Genomic DNA, 24,997 nt, shown 5'->3' with positions numbered 1-24,997 from the left:
TTGCTCTAATTCATATCCATTGAGTTGGTGATACTGTCTAACAATCTCATCCTCTGCCACCCTCTTCTCCCTTTGCCTTCGAGCCAACAATGAGTTGGTTCTTCCCATCAGGTGGCCGAAGTATTTGAGCTTCAGCTTCAGCATCAGTCCTTCCAATGAATATTCAGAGCTGATTTCCTTTATGATTGGTTTGATCTCCTTGCTGTCCAAGGGACTCTCAAGAGTCTTCTCCAGCACTTTTTTTCATTAGCTAAGTTTATTTTGAACATTATCATGGCATTCCTGAAGTAGCTAAATGTTTTATTTACAAGACTTGGAAGAAATAATACTGTAATCTTTTTTAAAAATGAAATGTATTCTGGCAGTATTTTGGCTGGAATACATTTCTGAGTTAGATATGAGAAATAGAGGGAAAAGAATGCACTCAGCTGGGATTTAAGGAGAAATCGTTTTCCTTTTCCTTTCTCTGTGGGCAAGAAACATGAGATAAAAATAATCAGAATAAGGTCCTTAGGTATCGAGAATTTATTAGAATCAGAGCACTTACTAATTCAGAGCAAATGAGATCTATAGATCGTTAATTGCAGCTTGGTGTCTTTTATAAGAATGCCTCATGTAGTGAGCACATTGTCCCTTCACTAAATAAGTAGTGATTATCTGGGAGATTACTGTGATTTATAAGCTCATTTTCTTCATTTTACTTTACATGTGCCAGACACTGACTCATTCAATAGAAAAGCAAAACAAGCCTGAATTTTTAGAAATTAAATGCTTTATTGATTATTGTTATTCTCACCAGAAAGTTATAACATATGGGATTGTTCAACATGTAGTATATAAGAGTGAGCACTTTTGATGAACATTAAAAAGACACTCAGTTGTTTTACTTTATTCTACCTACATATACACATATATATGGAAGAAATAAAACTATGTTGTATTAAAAACTATTACATATGAACCCAACCATGCCTCTTAATTTTTATTAAAATACTTGTCACTGAAATAAAGTATACTTCCCCAGCTCAAAAAAAAAAAAATAACTTTACTGCAGGCTTTTCCCCAGCTCAAAAAAAAAAAATAACTTTACTGCAGGCTTTAGGTGATAAACCCTGATTTTGGAATACTACATTCCTGCCAGAATCTAAAGAATGCTACCCAAATGGAGTAAAACAGTATTTGTTGTTATGGGAGGAGAGATGATTTTCTTGGAAAAAGATTCTAACTTTATCCTGAAATATACCCTTTTCAGACAAGTGTGACCTCTACAGTAACTTGAAGAATTTTATGTCTTCCAGCTTTAAGTTGAAAAAGAGCCAGACACTAAAGTGTGATGAGTAATCAGAGAGTATGATGCACAAGCAACATGTTACTCCTTGTTTTTCGGTAAATGGTTTTGGTAGCTTCAGATATCAAAGGAACTGACTAGATCCTGAAGTTATTTATACATGCAAAGTTAAGTGGAGAACTTACACAATTATTCTAATTGTTGAGAGGCAGTAAAACATGATGCCAAGAGCTTGGGCTCTGCAGCCAGACTGCCTAGATTCTCATCATGGGTCTGCTGGTATGGTCTTGGGCCATTTACTTAGGCTCTCTGTGCTTGCTTCTTCAACTGTGAAATAGGGATGTTACCATCACCTAGTTCACAGGCCTGAATGAGTTAATAAACATACGCTAAACGGTGGCAAACATAAACGGTAAGTGCTAGCTGTTACTATCATTCAGACAAAAGGAATATGTATACAGATTCATGGGCTGGTTTTTGTTGATCAAGGTGTACATTACTTTGGGAACTTGAACATTAAAAAAAACATTTTGAAGTAGTCTGTTAATTTATAGGTAATGGTGTAGTGACGGGAAATGTGATAGAGTGAGAAAGGAATCTACCATTTTTTGAAGAGCCCTTATAGATACTCTGAAGTAAAACAAACAAGGGTTTACATTCTAGCTCTGTTCCTTGCTGGTTTGTCAACTTGAGAACATTGTTTAATCTTAAATTTTTCCACCTGGTAAGGAGTGGGGGGCAGTGCTACCTTACACTGTTGTAAGCATTTGCAATAATGAATATAGAATTTTTAGCATAATGCTGGTATATGATAGGAATCAAGCAATAATTTAGTGGCTGTCTTTGAACAGCTTGATTAGTAGAATTCTATCTCACCCAAATAGCTCTCTCAAAGTCAGGGAAGGGACCTGGGGAAAAGTCAATTCACTACTTTTCTTTTTTTTTTTTTCCCCTTTCTGCTTTAAAAGTGAGGAACACTTGTGATATATGAGTTGCAGAAGCCATTCCATGGGTAGACCCAGGAGTCATTTCAGCAGGATTTTAGAGACACTTCTCAGTTGAATTACCCGATGTTCAGGGCAGGCACTGGGGTACAAATCTCAGTTCCCGTGGTACAGAGCTGTTGAGTCAGGATGCAGCATGGTATTCTGAAAGAGCATCAGGAGAGAAGAAAGTCAGTCATGTGGCTCTCAAGAAGCACAGGTCCCATAGAAGTCAATGTTGAGCAAAGTTGCAAATTTGAGTAGGCAGAAGATGTTGCTGACTTATTTCAGAGGCTTAGCAAAGTAAATCAGTTATATATATACACATATACACATATATTCACCCTTTTAATATTCTTTTCCCATAATTTGTCATTACAGAGTGTGGAGTACAGTTCCCTGTGCTGTATAGTAGGTTCTTGTTAGTTTCATATTTTATATATAGTAGTTCCACAGTACTTTAAACAGGCCCCTGGAGTCTGCAAAGTGCAAAGCATTAATGTAAAGCTCTAAGTGCTTCTGCTGTCTAATTTGTTATCATGGAGTAGCCAAGTAATATTTCTGGTGAGCAACAAGGATCCTTAAGTTTAAGTGTGTAGAGGTAGGTTGACAGTGTTTTATGTGGAAATTCTGTTCTCTGAATTTCATTAAAGTAAATCATGACCTGATTATCCTACCTCTAAAGGAAACAGAAAAATTAAGGGAAATAATATCCCCAAGTTGCAAACAAGATAAAAACAGAGATGTCTCTATTACAAAGCTATGCCAAAAAATTTCATATTTAACTACTTATTTTTAGGACCACAAGACAGAAATTATATCTTAGATACTTAAATTAGTATATGAAGGTTGGATTTTTGAGCCTAGTAAAGTCAGGATTTGATTCTATCAAACTGATTACTCTTCAAGGCTACCTCAAAGGTGAAACATTTTATATCACACTCAGTTATTTGATTTCTAAAATTTCTATGTATGTCACAGGATTTGTTTACCATCAGGAGAAATGGGAAACAGTTTGGGACCAATTGCATATTCTCTTTAATCATGTAGTAAGTTGCTTGTTTGGTTAACAAAAAGAATCCCTCTTATCTACTCTGGCAAGTCTTGCTTGGACCCAGTAGCATTTTTACATCAGGTAAGTGTCTCATTGGATTTTTAAATTTGTGAGTGAGGAAATAGTTAAATTGAAATTTGAAATATTCCAAGGACATATTTATCTTTTTTCTAAGTAGTGAAACAGTGACATATTTTGAAATGGGAGATTAGCTTGTTAGTCACTTCAGACTTTTGTTTCCAAAATCTTCTTGCCATGTTTGGTAGTTTTTAAACCATCTCATTGAGTTGGAGCAGCCATACAACCCAGCTCCATGTAAAAACCTTAGAATATTTTTTTAAATGCTCAGGATCATACCATCTTAAATCAAAATGTACAGTTATTTACATTAAAATTTTTTTCTTCTTTCTTTTCAGGATCTTTCCACATGCATATGTGCTCTTTATATTAAAAAAAAAATTTTTTTTTGGCCACACCGTGCATAGCCTGTGGGATCCTACTTCCCAACCAGGAATTGAACCTGTGCTCCCTGAAGTGGAAGCGTGGAGTCCTAACCACTGGACTACCATGGAAGTCCCAATATTTACATTTTAATCACACAGTTACATGAATATATTTTCATTGGAAAAATTCAAACGCAGAAATATATAGAGTGAAAAATGGAAGTCACTCTTTACTTACTCTTCTCCTCTTAAGTCTCATAATCCTTATTAGGTCATCCTTAATCATTCTTGGCTTAGCTGGTAAAGAATCTGCCTGCAATGTGGGAGACCTGGATTCGATCCCTGGGTTGGGAAGATGCCCTGGAGAAGGGAAAGGCCACCCACTCCAGTATTCTGGCCTGGAGAATTCCATGGACTGTATAATCCATGGGGATGCAAAGAGTTGGACAGGACTGAGTGACTTTCACTTCACTTCACTTAACCATTCTTAAAGGCTTAATATGCATCCAATTAATTCTTTAAATAATTTAATATACATATACACACATACAAACACAAAATTTTAAGCTATACCAATGGGGCAACACATTTTCTTCACTTAATATGGTTTTGACATATTTTTCCTTTGAAATCTGTCTCATTTTAAAAACTGCTACATAGTATTTCAAAATATATATGGAGCATAAGATAGTTAACCACTCCTCTATTGATGGACATTTAGATTGTCTGATTTTCTATTCTTATAAATAATATTGAAGTGAGTATCCTTGAATATATGTATTCTTTTCTAGAATAGATATTTAGAAGTGGAATTGTTGGGTGAAATCTATCTTCTGCTTAATTAAATTTAGATTAGATTGAAACTGTCAACTTCTCATTTAAAATACTATAAAGTTTATGCTCCCAGCAGTAGTGCAAGAGAGTACCATTTCCACATACCACTGCCAACACTGACTATAATAAATCTTTTAATATTTTGCTTATCTGATGGGCCAAAAGGATAGAAATTGTTTTTCTTACTTGATGATAATAATATATTATTTTAATCACAGACTCAGTTTGCAAATATTTACTTAAAATTTTCATTGATACTTATAGCAGTCTTATGTTTTTTTATTTATTTATTTTTAATTGAAGGAGAATTGCTTTACAGAATTATGTTGGTTTCTACCAAACATCGGCATGAATCAGCCATAGATTACCTATGTCCCCTCCCTCTCGAACATCCCTCCCACCTCCCTCCCCACCCCACCCTCTAGGTTGTTATTGAGCCCTGGTTTGGGTTCTCTGAGCCATACAGCAAATTCCCAATGGCTATCTATTTTACATATGGTAATGTATGTTTCCACGTTACTCTCTCCATTGGTCTGATATGGTAATGAGGTTAAATTAAGCTTACAGTATAATTTGAGAAGATTTTCTTATTTTCCTATGATCGGGAACTGTACAAAGTACAGGAATATTTCCTTTGTGAAACCTTTTCTGCCTGGTGACTTCTGTCATGGTAGGTTTTTAAATTTCTTTCATGATTATCAGTGTCTTGATGTTTTTTATCTCAAGCCTATTTCGGTAACTAACTTACATAGTTTAGAAAATCATTCAGGTCATCTTGCTTTCAAGTTTATTAAGTACAAAGTGATACATATATTTTTTAATAATTTTATTTAGTATTATCTCTATCTCGTTACATTTTCATTTCAGAATCCAAGTGTGTATGTGTGTTATCTTTTTCTTAGCTATGTTTTTGCTACTGAATTAACTTTTTGAAAAAACTAGACTTTTTTTTTCTTTTTGTGGTTATTTTCTACATTATTATTTTAGCTTTTATTTCTAAAACTTGTTTTTCATTTTTGTCAAAGTCACATATGCACATAGTTTAAAGAATCAAGCAGGTCTATAAGGCATGTTATAAGAAACATGGAGTCCCCCTGCTCGTAAGAAATATTCTTACATAATATTCTTACATAATATAGGTAAGAAATATTCTTACTCTCGTGTTTTAGAAGATTCATTTGATATTATCTCTGTATCTCTATATAGTGTGTGTTTGTGGCTACTTCTTGATGTCTCAATTTCAAGCTTTATCAACTGACTTCCCTTTGTATATAAGGAAGAATTAATTTTCTGCCCACCTACTCCTAATCTTTATCACCCCTCCCCTCCATTTTCCAACCATATTCCCAGGCTCCTGATTTGTTCTTGTTTTGCTTACATGAATATTTCGGGTTTGCATTATTATGACTAAATCGGTGGTTTTCATATTGGCTGCCCATTTAAATCACTTGGGGAGCTTAAAACATAAATACTGATGCCTATTATTGATTTAATTGTCCAGATGTGGTTTGGGTATCTGAAGTTTTAAAAGCTCCTTAGATGGTTCTAATGTCTGTGGAGTGTTGAGAACCAAGGAAGTGTTATTCACAGTTGATTACTCAGTTTAACTTTCCTTTCTAGAAAACTTTTTAATTTGCCTTGGAGCTATTATCTTTCTATGTTTGCTTCATTTTCTATATTCTTATCCCTAAATCAACCCCAAATTCCTCCCAGTATATTCATGTTTGTCAAGTGTTCATTCAGTGTCATCTTCTGGAAGAGATCACTGTGGTAGCCTTCAGAACAGTTCTTGCCTTACCGAGCTGGGCTCTAAGCTATTCCTATTGTCATCTCAGTATCTTACTTGACTGGCCTCCTGAGAATTCCTTTCTCCTCTCTTGCTTTGGCTCCTGGTTTTCTGGATCCCATGTCTTCCTGTCCTCTTGGTTTACTACCTCATTATGATAGAGCACCTCTCTTAATGATTTCCCTAGAGAGAAGAGTTCATAGAAGGTGACTTTTTAGAAATTATCTTTATAATGATAAATTAGCTGGCTATACAGGTGTTGGTTGGAGATAATTTTTTCTTCAGAATTTTAAAATAAAATGCCTCCTTGTCTTCAGATTTCCAATGATGCCACTGAGAAGTCTGATGTCATTCTGATATTTTATGAGAACCTATTTTTCTCTTGCTCTCTCTGAAATCTTTGAGGATCCTCTCTACTCAGTGTTCTAAAATTTCCTGATGATGTGACATGAAAAGGATCTATTTTTATCTACTGGTGGATCCTTTCAATCTGGAAACTCAGGTCTTTCAGTTGTGGGAAGTATTTTTGGATAATGGTTTTGATGATTTCTTCCTCTCCATTTTGTCTCTTCTCTTATTGGGGTGTTAGACCTCTTGGAAGTGTCCAGCTATCATTTAACTTTTGTTTCCAAGAGCTCTTTTTAATTCTTGAAATGTTTCTTCTGTAGCATCCTTCTTTCCCTTGTATAATCTATCCATTCCAACTTTTGCTTTGCTTTCCCCCCACCCCTGTGTGTGTGTGTGTGTGTGTGTGTGTGTGTGTGTGTGTGTGAGAGAGAGAGAGAGAGAGACAGAGAGAGAGAGACAGAGAGAGAGAGACAGAGAGAGAGAGACAGAGATATTTAGAGGTCTTCTAATGTCTAGGGCATAACAGTCTAGCACTAAAATGCTCATCAGGGTATTTCTTTGCAGATAGCTGAGACTTGTTGAGTATAGCTTCCGGCTGGACCTTTCTGTAGAGAAACTCCACAGTGTCATTCTATTGAGTATATTTTTTCTTAGTGGTCAGAGTTCCTAGAAAAATACTCCTTCACTTCCCTGCTGGGTGGGGAAGGAGGGGTGGTAGTGGTGTATAATCCTGGTTGCCATATTTTGAGAGCCAAGAGAGGAAGAAAGTCTTAACATTCAGCATGCAGACTTTCACAACATACCACACTTTTAGTGTGGTGTCCTTCTCTTAACTGTGCATAGTATCCTGCAGTCTACAGAACCTGTATTTTTTTTTTCCCCTCCAGAGAATAAACTCCTGTCTTCTGGATAGGAAAGGGAGCTTACTTGGCTGCATGAAATGAAAAGGGAGATTTTTTTCTCCCTCACCAGATGTTGATTTTATCTTCTTGTCTTAGCTATTTCATCACTCTACTTCAGAGATAGCTGGAACAACACATTTTGAAGCATTTTGGAGGATCTGTGGTATAAATCAAGTTATTCCTTGGTGTTCTCTATTGCTTGCATAGGATTCAGCTTTCTCAATTCTATTACATAGGTAACCACTTGTTCATTTGCTTTTTCAGGTTCCAGAATTGTGTTTCAGTCTGCTCTTCTGTTTGTGTCATTGGAATATATAACTATTTAAAAAAAACTATATAACTGTCATGGATTTAATTGTTTTGCTTATTTTGTTTTTGCTTTTTTTTTTAGAAATTAATAGGAGGCACATGCTCTGTCTTCTATAAAATTGTTTAATCCTATGGTACCTCAGACAGTAAAGAATCTGCCTGCAATGCAGGAGACCTGGGTTTGATCCCTGTGTCGGGAAGATCCCCTGGAGCAGGGCATTCTTGCCTGGAGAATCCACTCCAGCATTCTTGCCTGGAGAATCCCCATGGCCAGAGGAGCCTGGCAGGCTACAGTCCATGGGATCGCAAAGAGTCGGACACAACTGAGCAACTATGCACAGCACATTATTTTCAGAGAATATATTTTGTATTATTTCAGTCTTTTAAAATTTGTTAAGATTTGTTTTACAACCTAGAAGATAGCTTATCTTGGTGAATGTTCCATGTGTATTTGACAAAAATGTTTATTCTGCTGTTGTTTCATGAAGTGTCCTATAAAAGTCAGGTCAAGCTGTTTGGCAGTGTTATTCAGGTCAACTCCATGCATATGAAAGTTTTTGGTTTTCTTTTCTTAATATAATTTTTATTTATTTTTGGCTGTACTGGGTCTTCATTGCTACCTGGGCTTTTCTCTAGTTGTGGTAAGTGGGGGCTGCTCTCTAGTTGCAGTGCATGGGCGTCTCATTGCAGTGACTTCTCTTGTTGGGGACCATGGGCTCTAGGGCATGTGGGCTTCAGTAGTTGCCGTTTGTGGGCTCTAGAGCACAGGCTCAACAGTTGTGGCACAAGGGCTTAGTTACTCCATGACATGACATGTAGGATCCTCCTGGATCAGGGATTGAACTCATGGTCTCCTGAGTTGGCAGGCAGATTCTTTACCACTGAGCCACCAGGGAGGCCTATGTTTTTCTAATAAACACTTTTAATGCAATAAATTTTTCTTTGGGTATCACTTAGCCCTCAATGCAAGGTCTTGAGATGTAGTACTCTGATTATCAGTCATATCTAGAGGATTTTAAAATACAGTTTTTCAATGCATCTTAAGATTTTTTCCATTTAACTTTTAGTAAAGTAGCATGTAGTAAAATTGCTTTTTTTGGTTGGAAAGAATCTATAAATTTGTTGAAATTCATAGAAGGTTACTCAAAGTTTTCAGAATTAAAATTTTTTTTCCACTCTTTTCAGAGAATTTGGTCCAAATGTTCTTTTTAATTTTTTTTGAAAATTTTCATATGGCTTAACATGGTCATTAGTAAATATTTTTATGGATATTTAAAAAGATGGTATACAAGATATTTAGGATATGGCATTCAGTTGTCAGTCATCTTACTCTTCTGACTTAATTTATAAACTGAACTTCTTCAAAAAGTGATTACAGTGTTCCACTGCAATTCATGACTCAAAATTTATCCTTTTATTGTTTATTCATTTTGTAAGTAGTTACCATTTATTTTGAAGCCATTTTGTTACATGCACAAAAAGTTTGTGATAATTTTATCTCCATGCTGTATTATATCATTAGTCAATATAAAAAGGAATACAAAGTTTTTGTGCATTTTAATGTTCACCTTGAAATCTACTCCACTTTTCATCTAGCTTGGATATTGCTTTACATCCTTGTATTTTAAAGAATTATTTTTCATTTTAAGAATACCTTTTGAGACAATCTCTTCAGCAAGTAGTGCTGGGAAAGCTGAACAGCTATATGTGAATCAGTGAAGTTAGAACATACCCTCTTACCATATACAAAAATAAACTCAAAATGTCTTAAACATAAGACATGACACCATAAAGCTCCTAGAAGAGAACATGGGCAAAACATTCCCTGTCATTCCCAATGTTTTCTTAGGTCAGTCTCCCAAGGCGATAGAAATAAAAGCAAAAAGAAACATATGGGACCTAATCAAACTTACAAGCTTCTCCACAGCAAAGGAAACCATAGCAAAACGAAAAGACAACCTACAGATTGGGAGAAAATATTTCCAAATGATGCGATCAACAAGGTCTTAATTTCTAAAATATAGAAACAGCTTATACAACTCAATGACAAAAAGCAAACAACCCCATCGAAAAATGAGCAGAAGACCTAAATAGACATTTCTCAGAGAAGACATACAAATGGCTGATAAGCACATGAAAAGATGCTTATCATCGCTAAATATTAGAGAAATGCAAATCAAAACTACAATGAGGTACCACCTCACATTGGTCAGAATGGCCATCATTAAAAAGTGTATAAATAATAAATGTTGGAGAGAGTATGGGGAAAAGAGAACTCTCTTACACTATTGGCGAGACTATAAATTAGTGCAGCCATTATGGAAAACAGTGTGGAGGTTCCTCAAAAAACTAAAACTAGAATTACCATATGATCTAGCAATCCCACTCCTATCCATGTATCCAGACAAAACTATAATTCAAAAAGATACATGCACCCTTATGTTCATAGTGGTACTAGTTACAATAGTCAAGACATAGAAACAAGCTAAATGTCCACTGACAGATGAATGCATAAAGAAGATGTGGTTCACATAGAAAATAGGATACTATTCAGCCATTCAGAAGAATGAAATAATGCCATTTGCAGTATCATGTATAGACCTAGAGATTATCATCCTAAGTGAAGTCAGTCAGAAGTAAACAGATAACATATGATATCACTTATCACTTATATGTGGAATCTAAAATATGACTCAAATAAACACATCTATAAAACAGAAACAGGCTCACAGAGAAGAGACCTTGATTGTCAATGGGGGAGAAGGAAGGCAGAAGGAAGGATTAGGAATTTGGAATCAGAAGATGTGAACTATTATATATAGATGGATAAACAACAAGGTCCTGTTGTATAGCACAGGGAACTGTCTTCAATATCCTGTGAAAGACTGGAATGGAAAAGAATATATTTATATGTATAAGTGAGTCACTTTGCTGTAGAGCGGAAATTAATCCATTGTAAATCAACTGTACTTCAGTGAAATAAGAAAAAGAATGTCTGTTGTAAACAACTGGTCTAGAATTTATTTTGTGTTTTTCCTCTGAGACTCTCTCTCTCAATATAGTTATTTAACCACTTTTACATTTACTGTTATTCTGGATATGTAGGATGCATTCTTGCCATCTGATTTATTTCATATTTTCTCTTAACCATGATTTCTCTTTTATTTTTTAGCCTTTTGCTTTACTTACTGAAATTCCTTTCAGTTTTTCTCTCTAGTAGGTTTGATAATTGCACATGCTATTTATGCTCTTCTATTAGCTAGCTTTAAAATTCACCACACATTTAAACATGTTTCTACCACTTCTAGAATCAATTAGTATCACTATTCTCTTCTTACAATATTTTCATATCTATACTAAAATCAGAGAAACATTTTCATGATAGATTTTTATTAATATTATATACACATGTTCACTGTTGTTAAACACCTTCATAATTATTTTTAATAGCTACTTGATATTCTATTGGATTGTTATAAAATATATATCAGATTAAGGACACACCCTACTCTAGTATGACTTCATCTTAACTAGTTATATCTGCAATGATTATATATTTATATTTAAAATGTATATAAAATTAAAATAAGAAAACAAGTATCTGTTCCTCTACTCTGTGTAATTTTATTTAAATGATTGATTAAAAATTATGATATTTAATGCTGTGGTTAATATATTTGTGCCTGTAGTTTCTATTTCAGTACATTAATTTTCTGGGTTGAGTTTGTGTGACAGCAGTCTTCTCTTTATGAGTATCAACAGTTTTCTCTCCATTGGATAACATTCTTTCCAGTATATAGTGTAAAGGGATTGTAGAAACAGTCTAGTGTGTTGGCTAAGGTGCTAAAGGAGAATAGGATAGACGAATGACAGGCAGACAGCAGACAAGAGGGCCCCAGAGTGAAATCTGTGCAGACAGATAGTGGAGAGTTCAGTTAGAATGTGCTTGGAAACATCAGGGGAATTAAATAGAAACAGAAGTGCGCAGGAAGGTTAAAATGTAAAATGATGTCTTTTCTCCATTTATTTGTAGAGGACGGATAATAACAGTCACAGGAGAGTAAAAACTCATGAATTCAGAAAAGAGGTTGCAAAAACAGTCATGCCAGGTAGTAAATGAGAGTCTGGAGCCTCTTAAGCCTGGGTTGAATTCCTCACTGTGGAAGTTACAAGAGGACATTGTAACTGATTCTATGCATAAGATTATGGACTGGAATAAGTTTATAATAGTTCAGAAGGCTACTGCATACTGCCAGCATGCTTGCTGACTTTAAACGTGTACTTCAATTTATATGTATGGAGAAGGAAACGGCAACCCACTCTAGTATTCTTGCCTGGAAAATTCCATGGACTGAGGAGCCTGGTAGGCTACAGTCCATGGGGTCGCAAAGAGTCGGACACAACTGAGCAACTTCACTTTCAGTTTTCACTTTTCAATTTATATAATTTTAAAATTTTCAGTCATTTAAAGGTAAGTCCTATAAAAGTATACATTTCAGATAAACTACAGCTTTGAAGAATGAACCTCCTATAGGTTGACCTTTTTCCCCCTCCAAAATATACAAAAAGATACACTGAATACTTAACTCCCAGCACATCTCAGAATGTGATCTTATTTGGAAATGGGATCACTGCAGATGTGATTAGTTAAAATGAGGTCACACTAGAGTAGGATGAGTCCTTAATCTGATATGACTGGTGTCCTTACAAGAAGAGGAGAAGAGACGACAGAAAATGACATGAGTGGAGATGCTATGTGACAGTGGAGACAGAAGACTGAAGTGCTGCTGCTACAAGTCAAGGATCGCCAAGGCTTGATAAAGACTACCAGAAGCAAGGACGATCCAGGAAAAGAATTCTAGCCAAAGTCTCAGAGAAAGCATGGCTCTGATGACACCTCATTTTTGGACTTCTAGCCTCCAGAACAGCCAGGAAGTAAGTTTCTGTTGTATAGCAGCCAGCCAATAGGAAATCAACATGGAACCTATTAATTTTACCAGAGGGATATGACTGAAGCATCCTATCTCCATGGGCGAGGCTATTCTAAGTGAAGCTGGAAATGGTCTTTTCAGGGTAGACATGCTAATGTGACTGCTAAGTCAAAGTGAAGATGAGTCTTGAAGGACCATCAAGCTGGAAAGAAACTGCCACCTCTGTACTAGTAAATTCTTAGCTACCCACTTCCTCACCCAGCTTATAAATGAGGATGGTAAAGAAAACTGGATAAAATAGCTTTGAATATCCATTATGGATGGCATATCCTAGGAACTCTGGAGCAGAAAGATACACCACTTATTATATTGAAACTTCTATTTTTTGGGTAAAATATTAAAAAGTGACAATTTCATATGCTTCAACCTAATAGGTTACACTGGAATTTAGAAGGTGATATTATAGATTTCTAACAATAAAAGGTCTACATAGTAAACTTCAGATGAGAATTATTGCATCTTAAAAGATGGAAAAGATTCAAGAAGACCCTGAAAAGTGATGGGTATTTGGGGGTGGATAGTGAAGGGATGAGTTTAATTGGAGATGTAAGTCCATGTGCAGGAGTCAGGAGGGAAGATTCATGAAAAGTATCTTGGTCATATGTTTAAAGAAGATCTTCAATGCTTGACTAAGGAGTTCCAGTTGTTTGAAGTTAGTGAATAAATTGTCAAAGGTGGTCTGGAGAAGATGAGAAGTGATGGTTTAGGAAATTAGCTTGGCATATATTTATTTAGCAAGTATTTGTTGAGGCCAATTTGGTGTGCAGACTGCTTGGAGAGTTGTGACACTGAAGACCCAGGAACCAAGAAGGAGATTATGAAGTGGTAACTATGTTGTTAGCACAGTGTAACTATGATGTTGTATGTACTTGAACTGGAGTGGTGGGGTGGGAAGGAAAAGTTAAGGTGGTTTGGAGGACACCTGAGAGAGCTTAGTGATATATTTAATTGTGCAAGAAGGAGATGGAGTCAAAGATGATATCAAATTTTTTCATTTGAGTGAATTTAAGAGCGCCCTTAATAACAAAAATGGAGAAGGCAAGAGAGGAGGCTGATTCCAGGACTGAGGTGCTGATTTTTTTAAAAACCTTATAATCTCAAAAATATACAAGCACCTCATGCAACTCAATACCAGAAAAACAAACAACCCAATACAAAAGTGGACAAAAGACCTAAACAGACATTTCTCCAAAGAAGACATACAGATGCCTAATAAACACATGAAAAGGATGCTCAACATCACTCATTATCAGAGAAATGCAAGTCAAAACTACAATGAGGTATCACCTCATACTGGTCAGAATGGCCATCATCACAAAGTCTACAAACAATAAATGCTGGAGAGGGTGTGGAGAAAAGGAAACCCTCTTACACTGTTGGTGGGAATGCAAACTGGTACAGCCTCTGTGGAAAACAGTGTGGAGATTCCTTTAAACAACTGGGAATAAAACTGCCATACAACCCAGCAATTCTACTGCTGGGCATATACCCCAAGGAAAGCAGAACTGAAAGACACACATGTACCCCAATGTTCATTGCAGCACTCTACAATAGCTAGGACATGGAAGCAACCTAGATGTCCATTGGCAGATGAATAGGTAAGGAAGTCGTGGTACATATACACAATGGAATATTACTCAGCTATAAAAATGAACACATTTGAATCAGTTCTAATGAGGAGCCTATTATACAGAGTGAAGTAAGTCAGAATGAGAACGACAAATACTGTATATTAACACCTATATTATGGAATTTAGAAAGACAGCAATGATGATCCTACATGCAGGAAAGCAAAGGAGACACAGATATAAAGAACAGACTTTCAGACTCAGTGGGAGAAGGTGAGGGTGGGATGATTTGGGAGAACAGCACTGAAACATGTACATTACCGTATGTCAAATATAGGACCAGTGCAAGATCGATGCACGAAGCAGGGCACCCAAAGCCAGTGCTCTGGAACAACCCAGAGAGATCAGGTGAGGAGAGAGGTGGAAGGGGGTTCAGGATGGGGGACACATGAATACCCATGGCTGATTCATGTTGATGTATGGCAGAAACCATCACAACATTGTAATTATCCTCCAGTTAAAATAAATACATTAAAACAAACAAGTAATAGATATCTTAGTAGAACTTTCCAGCATAGGACAGAGAATGAGGTTACCTCAGAGTTGCCAAGAGAGAGGTTATGGTTGAGGGCATGAAAATGGACCAGATCTTTAAGAGGGAAAGTTGGATCTTTCAGGATGACCATGATTAAATTTAAATTATACATATTATTCCCAACTTTATACCTTTTAATTATAACCTCTCCCTGACATTGTCCTTCCAGACTGAAAAATCTTACTCATTTAATCCTTGATTAAACAGTAGCTCTATCTCACACCATTCTTGAAGTTTAGGGGCTAGTATAATCATTACATATTTTTCTGTTGTCACCAGATGATTTTGTAAAAGGGCAGATGGATATTTGTGGTTTGGTTTTCAGCACCATTACATTATAGAAATTGGAGGCCCCTGAAGGAGAGTGTTTATCTTATTTAAAACTATCTCCAGCATTTAGCACAGAATTCACTACAGAGTAGGTAGTTATTACATGTTTCTCACACAAATGAACTTTGGAGACACTACTGAAAATATGTAAAATGAATTACAATGCTCCATAGAATGGTAAGTAGTTCATTCAAACTTCTGAAATACTGATTTTACATCTTGTTGAACTGTGACTTTTGTCAACCAAGATCCAGAGGGTTAAAAGCACAAGTCTGGTTTTAAAAATGCACCTCTGTTTTTAGAAACTAGCCATCACAGGATGTCAGCCTTCCTATCTATTAAACTATAATAGCTAAAATCAATCATCAAAATTCCACCTCAGTCTCTAAAATCCAATTTATTAGCTTTGCTATAAAGTATCCTTCAGCTTATGTATTTATTTTTTCTTTCTTTAAACAGAGTTAAAGAGCTCATTCCTCCACCCCCACCCTGACCACTTACACTGTGAGAGAGACAAGGACAAACTGGGTCCTCTTACAACCTTGCAGACTGCCCAGCTCCAGGCAGCAGCAGGAGACTTCAGGTAGCCTGATAGAATTTATTTCCTCCATGCACCAGCTGGTATCACATTCTAGATCTTGAAATTCCCTTCATTTATCTTCACAGTTTCTCACTTGACAATGAAAAGAGGACTACGAAGCTGAGTCTGCATTTAATGTACCATAATGCCAATCTTGGTACATTGTTTTATGAATTATAGCTAAAAGAGTTTACACAGTATTTGACAAAAAGGACAATTCCCCACTTGTTTGTGAAGCTAGTTAGTTAACCACAAGTTAGAGAAGGGCTGCTTCCTTTTCTAGTTTAAATATATTTGGATCAAGTACAGAGAATTGAAATTAGAACTCAGGACAGAAGTATCACCTGTTAATTTAAAAATTGGTGGGAGGAAGTGAAATTTCTTTCACTTTCTTTTTTCAAATTTCTTTTTTCATTATTGCATATAAGGGATAGTGGCAAAATGGCATTATAAACTTCCTTGGAGTATTTTATTATGTATCTGCAATTTTGACTAAAATTTATTTTGGTGTTTGTAATTAAGTTTGTGGGTGTAATTAAGAGCACTGTTAGTTTTCTTCTCTGGATAAAATGCTAGTGAAAAAAGAAACAGATCATGACTGGTATTTTGATCGGTGTTCATCTTTATTATGTCTTGTTGACTTCATCCCTTGCCATTGTCTGAATTTCTGTGTGCTGTGACCTGTAGCTGGGAATGGAGAGAGAAATATTGGGGCTTCAGCTGCATCAGCAAATAGCTGACTAATGTAGGGAAGGACACAGGAAGGCATTTGGCCAAGGTGCTTTCTAAGGTCTCTTTCTGCACTCAAATCTTATTCTTGGTGGTGGAAATGTCTAAATAGGCCTGTTATGGAGAATGAAAAGAGAAAATACAATATTTGACAAAGGTAGAGCTCCCTTTCTGGATTGCCCTGTCAGGTTTCCTTACTCAGTAGGTTTCCTTACTCACTAAGTGACTGACTCCTATGTAGCAGCCTCGTGGTACATAAAGTCTAAATTTGTGGAGTGTCAGTGGGTCTGATTTCAGAACAAGATGAATCTTAGTTTAGTCTCTTGGGCCTGCCTTTTCTTAAATGTTTGACTTTGGGCAAGGAGTACTAGACCTTTCTAAGCCTCCTCAGGATTCTCATCTCACAATGCCTTCCTGACAAGGGTTATATAAAGATTTAATGAAATGAAGAAAGTAATGTGCACTGTAAAACATGGTGCAAAATAGGTGCTCAACAAATAGTGGTTTCCTTCTCCTTCCTCATTTTTGTTAAGTAGGATTATAATTTGCCAATATTGTAGTTATCTTGGAAAGAATTTTAAACATTGCTAAATATGAATAACCTTTCCCAAAATTCTGTTAAACAGGGGACTATGCGTTTGTGTGTTTCCGTGGTGAGGGTGCGAGTTTGTGTGCTTGTGATTGCCTGTGTATGTGTGTAAACTTTAAATTCAGATGAAATGGTAAATCAGTACCAGTCCTAGCTCACTTAGAGTGATCTATAAGTTGCTTCTAAATCAGTCACTCCAGTTAACCCAATTCTAGAAGTCTAACTGAAGTGAAGAATTGGAACTGATATCTGGATAATCCAGACAAATATTATTATTTTCATTCTAAGCCAAGCTGTTAGCATTATATTTATAAAGCATTCCTTTGCAACAGATATAAAGTGTAAAGCAGGAGCAAAGCAGGTATAATCCCTTTAAACTTAAATAGAAAGCTGTTACTGCAGTTCCACTGTCCCATCTATTGTGAAAATGGAGACCAGTGACGAAAACATATTTATGTCAATCATCAGGTAGCACGTTTTGAGGAGGACTTATCCAGATAATTGCCCTAATTTTTCATCCTGGCCTGTGACTGTTTTTTTTTCCTGCCTTACACAGTTTTGCCTTTTTCTTTGTCATCGTCAGTTTGCACTTCTGACATCCTCTGTCAGCTGGCCACATTATTGACTTTTATTTTTGTGGAGGTCACTTCTGTAGGAGCATCTCTTCAGCTTCTGATTGCCCTTAGTGGAAAGGAATTTGAATAAAAATGTCTGACAGATGCTACTGAGATGGAGGAGGGTTCGCTGGTGGAGAGGTGAATCATAATGTGAAAGCTGTATAACTCAATTCCTCCAACACCCACTCCAATTTTGGCTCTTTGACAATGCTTTCTCTTTGAGAAAGAAGAACAGTTTGATCTGAATTCTTATTAGGTTCTGAGCCACCAAATTAGAATCTAATAAGCTCATTTGGAAGGGTTTTGAATTAGCTTTAAACAGACCCACGCTGAGCTCATAGAGGAGACCCTCCTACTCTTTCCAGGCAACCTGTAGTTTGTAGACTTAATTTTCAAAGTCTCTTCTTTGTCTCTTTTCTCATGTTGTGCTCTTTTCTCCCTTTGAATGGACTACTTCTAGCTATATCTTACACTTCTAGGGAGAACTGTGACACATCTTATGTGTGACATTATTTAAGAAAGTCAGAAATTTAGAGAGGAAAAAAAGACACCTTTCTTCAAAATGAGAAAAACTTGGCTTCTGGAATCTTCCCATTTGGCATTCTCCAATAGCACCGATTATCTTTCATTTTCTTATACCTTTTTATTTGTATTGGGGTATAGCTGATTAACAATGTTGTGATAGTTTCAGTTAAACAGCGAAGTGACTCAGCCATACATATACATGTATCCATTCTCCCCCAAACTCTCCCCACCCCATACACTGGTTATTTTTAAATAAGAAGTATTTGGGCATAAAAACACTTTTCCAATATATGTCATTACTTTGCTTGTGCATGCATGCTCATTCACTTCAGTCGTGTCCGACTATGTGTGACCCTGTGGACCGTGGCCCACCAGGCTCCTCTGTCCATGGGATTCTCCAGGCAAGAATACTGGAGTGGTTGCCATTACCCATTCTCCAGGGGATCTCCCAACCCAGGGATTGAACCTTATCTCTGTTTTGCATCTCCTAGCATTGGGCAGAGGCGGGCTCTGTACTACTTAGCGCCACCTATGAAGGGCCGGCCGAAACCTTGCCTTGCAGATGGTACAAAAAGTAAAGATAGGGGTGTATAGGGGAAGGGGAAGGGGGTGAAGGGAGGGTGGGGGGGGGGGGGGGGGGGGGGTGTGGGGGGTGGGGGGTGTGTGGGTGAGGGGTAGGGGACTGATGGTCTCGGCGGCGGTGAAGAAGGTTGGGGGTTATGGATGTAAGGAGGTGAATTAAGAAAACAGCGGCGAGCGTTGCATGTAATGGGACTAGAACGGAGACAAACGCTTGTGGACCAATTTTCTTGTCTGATTACCTCGAAAGTCTGCGACGTAAGCAAGATCTACATAAATCATGGAAAGAGGGAAGACACGCAACATACGTCGTGCATCGACATCCTCCCATGTATTAAGAGGTAGACAAGTTACCAGTGGGTTGGGGTTATCTCTTTCTAGGTAGTTTGCAGCCAAATGCATCTATGGCATATCATTTGGTACTTCTATTAGATCAACATATTTACTTTTTTCTGTAGATTTCGTATATTACATGTCTAGGAGGTGCGCAAGTTGGCAGGTAGACGAGCATATGTCCAAATGTGTATGTTGCTTTCGATTTAATTAGTGCTCATAGCATTATGATGACACAAGAGCAGACAGTTCTGCTACAAAGATTCTGGAACACTACAATTGAGTGTTCAAGGTTTTATAGTGGTGACTGTGATGCGACATACAAAGAATCATTACATAAAGTGAGATGCATGGGGATTTTTATTTGGGTCTATGGGGGGGGGTATGAGTATTTATTGCGAGGGGGCGAATGAGCAATGTGCGGGAGAGACGTAGTATTAGGTTACTGTGATAGAACACTATAGAAGCTGAAATTCGGGTTGGGTACGTTAGGATTGTGTGTATTGGGAATTGAAAGGGGGGGTTGTGAAAAGGGTGTTGTGGTTGGGGATTCTCTCTCTTCTAATATTACTTTAGTGACAATGTTTTGACAGTGCAGGGTGTATGAAATGGGGTATTCGGAGAAAAGGGGGGGGAATAGGGCAATATCGTATATTATGGTCTAGGACATGTGACCCAGGAAGGTAACACAGATCAGCGAGCACACGACTCCAATTCTCCTTTCTTTCATAGATGCAACAGATCATGGCTAAGGCTTATTTGGTGTTAGGATCTAAGCGAGCTCAGTTTTAGATCTGTCTGTCACTACAACACTACTTCGTGATTATTTGTCACATAAAACAGTGCATAGCGCGAGTGGAAGTTCTGTGAGCGAGGCGTGTGTACTGGACACTTGTATCTCGCCGCTGACCGGGCACATGAGATCTTGGTCTTGGCGCATGAGTTCTAATGTACGCACTGTGCTAATCAAGAAGATCTTCATGCTACAACTCTTTGTTCTACTGCATGAGCTAGACAAAATAGCATATATTTTAGAAATGAATTCATCATGATAACATGATTAGTATGACATGGGGCTTCTGCGGTTTTCTTGCGATTCTTGGTGGGAGGTTGTCTGGAATGTCTTGGAAAAGTGTTCCTTCTCATGCTCGCTCAGAATGTCTATCAGGTGTCCTATTGTTCTCCTCGGTAACCTTCTCGACAGTATTTCAAATTATTATGACATAGAGTGATTCACACATGAAGTCACTGTACACACTAGTTCTCCCTCTCGTTACGTGGTAGTTCACTTATGATTGACTAAGTTAGTTCTCTCTCTCAAAGGGTACTGATCATTAAGATCAAATTCATAGATAACTGAGTATAAGAAGTAGAGTCATATCTACACGTTTTCTCTTTAGATCTAAGAGACTTATCCAAGGGTGCACTTGGTTCAACATGATAGGAGGCTCACTGCGATAGTGAGCCATCTAGAGGGGTTGTGGTTGGGCGAGTGGGGGTACATAGGTAGGATCGGGGGATTGACATTCTACCCTATCTATCTTCTTTTAGTAGATTATTGACACTTCGGCAGCTCGGGAGGTGGAACACTGTTTGAAAGTTTACGTTGGTTTATTAGAGATGATTTATGTGGAGGACTTATGGTACAGTCAGGGGGGGAGGGGGGTGGGGGTGGGGGGGGGGTGTTGGGGTGGGGGGGTGGAGTAGATATGAGGAGGAGGCGAGTTTAGACTTGAAGTTTTTGGGGTGGGGGCGGTTTGCGTGGTGGTGTGTTGTGTGAGGTTTGCGTGAGGGACAGCATAGTGTGGGAGCTCTCAGGTATGTATCGTGTAGATTGCAGAGGAGAGTAGTTATGATCATGTTAAGGACGAATGAGAGAGGTGGTTAGGATGTACTCAGGATATATTGACTTTGTGGATTTTGGTCACATGGTGAATATTATGTGACTAGAGTGACATGTATGGAGACATGTGGTCGTGATTGGAAGTGAAGTATAGAACTGGTGTACAGTAATCGTAGTTTAGTACTTTGTACAGTGATGATTTGCTGGCATGTTTAGGAGGTGCTAGTGATGTATTCATAAGTGTTGTATTTCACGAGGATAGTGTAGAGGAGGTACATTGTGTGTTACTGTATCATTTATTATCGACATTGAGTTGAGACAGATGGGGTCTAGCTGTAACGGTATCATGTTTAAGTAGTGATTATTAGAGGGTAAAGTGTACGCTATGGCACAAGTTGCGAATAGATTTCATGGGGGGAAATGGACTCAACGGAGGTCACGGAGAAGTACTCCAAGATTTTAGGGGAGTAAGGTGGTGGGTATGTCTGTATGAAGGAGTTACTATAGTATAAGGCTAGAGTGTCCCACATTCCATATCGTTGTGAGGGTAAGTGTGTTAGGAGGTTCATCGAGTATCTGTATAGTATTTGTTTTGGGGGTGTGTGTGGTAAAGTATGTGGAGTGAGCACGGAAAGTAGTTTTTCGTATCGTGTGATAGTGTGTGGCATGTTGGGAGTAGGGGGTGGATTGGGTTGTATGTTGACTCGTTTTGAGTTAAGTTATGAGGTGTGACAGTAGTTCTGGTTTTGTGTATAGCATGGGGTGAACGGTGTGTGATGTAGGATGTGGATGGGGAGCACATTGGGAGATGAGGAATGAAGGATATTGAGTAGGTAGTGTAGGAGTTTGGTGGGGGGGGGGGGGGGGGGGGGGGGGGGGGGGGGTAGGTGGGTAGATGGGTTTTGACTCTCTAGTGGTGAGAGGTTGGGTATATGTCTATGGGGGGGGGGTCTATGTTAACTGGTGAGGTGGGGTTTGGGGTATATTCATTATTATGTGGGATTTAGATGTAGAGATATCGATGATTATAAGGGAACAGGAGGATGAGATGAGACAGATCATATTAGGGGGATTTAATAGATGAGGTGAGATGTATCTCAGAATTAATAGGTATGTAGAGAAAGTGGGGTTACAGTTGGGGTGAGGGGTGGGTTTGGGGGGGAGGATGAGGGTGGGAGATGGTGACAGTGGGTGAGAAGCGTGGGGGATTACTATGGTAGCGAGGGGTACAGTGAGGTGTTGTATAGTGATTAGAGCACAGGACACACTGGTGTACACTGAAGTAGGTTATTTTTGGTTGGTTTTTGGTTTAACACACACAGGGATAGGGGGTAGACAAAGGAAGAGGAGAGGGTGGGGGTCGGAGAGTCGATGTGGGGTGGGGGGGTTATCTTGGAGTTAGGACAGGTAATTTGTGTAGGCTAGTGATAGGGGATGGTTATACGAGTGTGTTGTGTATACAGGGATTGATGGGGGGGTGTATAGTATGGTTGTGGGGCAGGGTGTGGTGGAAGGGGTAGGTATTGGAGGGGAATGGGGGTGGGTTGGGAGGAGTGGGTGGGGTTGGGGGGGTTGGGGAGGGATGGGGGGGGGGGGGGGGTGGGTGGTGAAATGTAGTGTGGTGTGGGTGGGGGTAGTGGTTTGGGACAGTGGTAACGTGAAGAGGTGGTAAACGTTATGTTGGGAGTATTACTGACAGGTTGGTTGATATGGGGTGATGGGAGCGAGTGTATTATGTGGTAGTTTGAGTTGTTGATTGGAGGTGATGGAGTGGGGTTTCTGAAGATGCTGAGAATGAGGTATAGAATATTTGAGGTGTAGGTGGGTAGCAATAGTGGAGGGTTATTTGTATAGGGTTTGGGGGTTATTTATGGTTGAGTTTAGAGTTTGTATATATTGGGTGGTTGGATGGTGGTCTATATGTTGTAGGGGTGTCCTTTCATTTAGGGTGTATGGAGAGCTTGTTTCTTGGGTGCAGGGTCTTCTGTTCCCTCATAATGGCCTTACATGACTCATGGCAGTGTCCTCCTTCTCTTACCACAAGGGGCATTCTGACGGTATTTGTCAAAACTCTAGTCTTATATACAGAGTTGTTCTAAATTCTTCAGTGTGTGCTCACTCAGTCATGTCTGACTCCTTGCCACCCTCTGGACTGCAGCACACCAGGTTCCTCTGTCCATGTCATTTTCCAGGTGAGAATACTTTAGAGTCTGTAGCAAATGCCACAGTCATGGTTCTGTGGTTAGGGGATCAGTCCAACTCCTTTCTATTCCTTTAATCACCTGTTTACTTACTGCCCCTTCCTTTTCCAAGCCTCCATGGCTCTAGTTTGGGGATTATTTCAGGTTTCTGAGAAAATACACATTTCCTTGCATGTTCCTACCTTTTGTCCTGATAAGTTTACAATTTCTTTAATAGTGTTGAGATTTTCTGTCAGTTTGACTTGCTTTAAGTCTTTCCTTACTGCTCTGGTTCTCTGATGATACCTTCCTCAACTTTCTAGTGCTAATATAGATTTATTTGTATGTTCTCTTTCTCCTGTACTTTTAATAGGATTCAAAAACAGAGGCAGTTGTACATATGTGTGTGTGTTCTGTATGACTAGTGAAATAATTTTGGTTTTCCAAGTTTGTAGCTATTTTAGGAGAAATATAATTATTTTCCCTAGCTTTAATGAAGTATATTTGACAACTAAAAATTATATATATTTAAAGTTACAACATGATGTTTTGATGTACGTATACACTGTGCAATGGTCACCACCATCAAGGTAATTAACATATCCATCAACGCACATAGTTACCATTTGTGTTCATTAAGAAAACTTAAGATCTATTCTCGTAGCAAATTTCAAGTATGCAATACTATATTTTTAACTATACTTACCATACAGTACATTAGATCTCCAGAACATATTCATCCTGCATAACTGAAATTATGTACCCTTTGACCAATAGCCCCCATTCCCTCCCACCCTTCACACCACCAGCTCCTGGCCACCACCATCCTACTTTCTACTTTTATGAGTTCACTTTTTAGATTCCACATATGAGTGAGATAATGCAGTATTTTTCTCTGTCTGGCTTATATCACTAACCATAATGTCTTCCACTTTCATCTGTGTTGTTGCAAATGACAGAATTTCCTTCTTTTTACAGAATAAATAATATTCCATATATGTACCACATTTTCATTATCCATTCATCAAGTGTTGATAGACACTTGAGTTGTTACCATATCTGGACTATGGCTTACGATGCTGCGATCAGCATAGAAGTGTGGATATCTCTTGAAGATAAAGATAAATCTAGTATTTTTTTTTCTTCCTAAGGTCATTATAATCTAGATATTTATTGTTATCCCATGTTTTGTTTCCACTTGAAATATGAGAATAGTTAATTGCATATTTCAGTAATCCAGTAAATCCAGTAAAATTTATCCTTTTTACTTTTCTACTATTTGATATGGTTATCTAATTAATCTGTTTTTCTTTTCCTAAATAAAATCAGTCCCTAGCTGTTTATTCTTATGAACCATGGGATTATACCAAAACAGAACCCAAATTAATATTCTTCTTTCACTATAATGAATTATCTCATTTGTTATAAAAAAATCTATGAAATAGACAGCGAATTTAATTATTTAAAGAATTAAATATCTAGCCAATCTATTTGGAAAGGTGAATATTTTTTCCAAGGAGGCTAGTCTTGGTTTTCTATTTGTTTTGGAACAGTAATATCTGAACATCAAGCATCAGGTTAAGGCCTAGAA

General features: G+C 37.8%; 1 pseudogene; it reads right to left on the bottom strand.

The window, feature by feature from the left end:
- Positions 1 to 788: 788 nt before the first annotated feature.
- Positions 789 to 24,997, bottom strand: part of LOC110127940 (serine/threonine-protein phosphatase 2A 65 kDa regulatory subunit A alpha isoform pseudogene) — a 32,296-nt pseudogene continuing 8,087 nt past the window's right edge.

Source organism: Odocoileus virginianus, chromosome X, assembly GCF_023699985.2.
Source record: "Odocoileus virginianus isolate 20LAN1187 ecotype Illinois chromosome X, Ovbor_1.2, whole genome shotgun sequence".
Lineage (NCBI taxonomy): Eukaryota > Metazoa > Chordata > Mammalia > Artiodactyla > Cervidae > Odocoileus > Odocoileus virginianus.
This window is presented reverse-complemented; position numbering and strand designations above follow the sequence as displayed.